This window comes from Uloborus diversus, chromosome 6 (assembly GCF_026930045.1).
Source record: "Uloborus diversus isolate 005 chromosome 6, Udiv.v.3.1, whole genome shotgun sequence".
NCBI classification, from domain to species: domain Eukaryota; kingdom Metazoa; phylum Arthropoda; class Arachnida; order Araneae; family Uloboridae; genus Uloborus; species Uloborus diversus.
In genome coordinates this window covers 139,578,675-139,581,723 of record NC_072736.1, presented here as the reverse complement: position 1 = coordinate 139,581,723, position 3,049 = coordinate 139,578,675, and positions in this window count along the sequence as shown.

The window sequence follows — 3,049 nt, the reverse complement described above, 5'->3', positions numbered from 1 at the left end:
GCTAGTAAGGGGACTTTCAGATTTAGATTATGATACCAGACTTAAAATGCTTAATATGTATATTATCAGGCTGAGCATCAGCTGAAGTCAACACAAAATATGCATGTCGTTTTGCAAGGATAAGGACAATCTAGTGATAGAAAAATCATTTAATTTCTTAAGTTTTAAAAGTAGTGGGACTTTTCTGTTTTCCACTCTGAGACATACACCATTCAACATAAGTAGGGATAGGGCATGGGGAAGCGATATAGACTATACTCTGTGACTAAATATGAACTATATGATAGTTTCCGTCTATCAGGATATCTTTTCTTGTTGTTCTAGCATCATAAAACATTTTACGGCATTTATTTTTGCTAACATTTGCTCAAAGAAAAAGCTTGAAACAAATTTTACAAAATTATCCTTCTAATTTACATTAAACCATCATAATAACTTTAAATAATTATAATATATTCAAAACGAGATGTATACTGTTCCTTTCAGTGGGTTATTGCCCTTTCAGAGATCTTTTAGTGAACATTTCCCTTTATGCATCTTGTATAAATATTTTAAAAACTTTCCAAGTTTTCAGGACAAATTCCAAGAATATGTAGTGAGAAAATTATAGGGACTACTCTTAAAATATTACCAAGCCTGAAATTAGCTCAATATTTTCCACATAACACATTAACAAGATGTTTTCATTCTGAAAATCAAAATAAATGTCATGTTTTGGCGGGGGGGGGGGGACAGGTCAGCATGGTGAGAGATATTTTTACTTTTAGTAGCTGAACTATTTATTTTTATTTATTTTTTTATTGAGCTAGCAGATTTTTGCAGTGAAATAGTTCTCTTCACCAATAGTGTTATCAATTACTTATGAAAAGACAATCATATACTGACTCACCAATACTGATTTTAGAATTGTTGATGATTTGGCTTTCAGTGTGAAAAACTGGCACATAATGAGTAAACATAAGTCTGAAATCTGGCATCAACCAAAAAGGTAATTTAGTGGAATACTATTAATATGAAATACTGTTTCACAAGGAATATTGAAGAACAGAGATGGTCGGCCCCCACACTTAATATTTTCTTTCTTTATTTTTTTTTTCTAATATAAAATATGCATTTAAAATTTTATATTATCTTACATGGTTATTTTTAAAATTTTAAGCTAAATAGTGTTTTATAGCTTATTTTACTTCCATGGTTATTTTTAAACTACAATTTCAAAAACTGTGTGGAAAATTATCTTTTATGAACAGCAATCAAAATTAGTTTTCTAAAAAAAAATATTATCATTATATGTTATGAATCATTAATAGCTATTCATTTCCTAGAGCTTTTATAGGTAAATCACAAAACTTAATAAACGTCCCTGAAATTATTTAATCTTAGTCAGCATTTTAGTAATTTTAACATCCACAAAAGTTGTTTCATTGCATTTTACCATGTAATTAACACACTAATGAAACTATGAACTAATCTATATTTTCTGGGATGTAATCAATAAATGTTTTTTATAAATCAATATAATATTTAGTTCTTCATTTCACTGTAGCCATTGTAGCAAGCATAGCTAAATTTCTTGCTCCATTAAAATTTAAAACTTAATCCTTTTTCGTGTTTATTATAAATTTTAAGTATATTAAACTAATTCATTCAAACTACTAAAATAGCATTATGAAAACAATTAACAACCCAAAACAGTCACATTTGTTTTCAACCGTATGTTTCATTTTTAATGTAATTATGAAAGTTTTATTTTCAATAACAATACAGCGAAGCACCGTTTATGGGTTTTTCTTTGACACGTTTTTATCAATTATACGTTTACTGAGTTGGTCCCAACAGAGTCTCATAGATATTAACGTATACCTATTATATGTTTTTTTCTTTATATGCTTTCTTCATACAGTTCCTTCAAAAAGGTATAAATGGTGCCTCACTGTAGTTTATAAAATTACACTATAAAAACCTTAATTCTGATATCGTGCAAGCCACTTATTCAAATACAACTAAGAATAAAGACATACATTGAAGAAATGAAAATAATTACTGAGATAATCTTCTGCAAAAGATTTTTTTCATACAGCGATATAAATATAAGAATTATCTAATGATTAAAAAAAGATCTCTTAGTTTTAAAAAGTTTAGATTATTTCTTTATAAACAAAAATAAAATTCAAGGTATTTTAAAATTTTATAAATTAAAAGTTTTTGCTAGCAAAGAGAATTCATTAAATATCACTGGGCAAGATTTTGATGTAATTATCTATCATAAGAAAGTAGATACATATTTAAGAAATACGAATCATAACAGAGTCCTTAGAAATGGTAAGAAATTTAGAAGGCAGGTAGTACAGTTTACATCGAGAGGAAAAAATTCAAAACACCACAAACCACTTCTACTGTCTCTAAATTTCAAAAATATTTAATATTGGATGTAAAGTTGAGAGGGAAGCACAAATAATTCCAAAACTAATAGCATGATTACAACATTGTCAACATAGCAGAAGTTCAATGCCAGAAAGATTACTATGAAAAAAATGATCAACTGAAGCTATCACCTGGTATATCAATGCATAGCTGACAGCAAAAGTATAAATAGTTGCTAAATGACAAGATACTGGGTGTGTTACGGATTTATATTGTAAGAAGCACAATAAATATCTATGTCAGCAAACATCTTTTTGATTTTCACTAATTTTGCATCATTGGTGCCATTAATTTATGGACATAACTACATTCTCCATGCCTAGTTGCTATAACATCCAAGTTTCAAGCCTGTCATTTGAGCGATCAATTTTATAACATGTTGTAATTGTGCCTTTTTGAATGTTATTTCAGTGCTTTTTTCCAGTAAAATGCATTGAAGATATACCCTCCCCTCCCCACAGAAATTTTGAAATGACGGGACTACTGAGTTTATGGCCATTTCAATGCACAAACGGTTTCTTATTTTAATGAAATTTCCATTCTATTGTTAGATATCTATAAAGACTTCCTCAATAAGAGTTCTGAATTGTCCTGCCAATTACAATCAAACAATAGAAAATTTTAA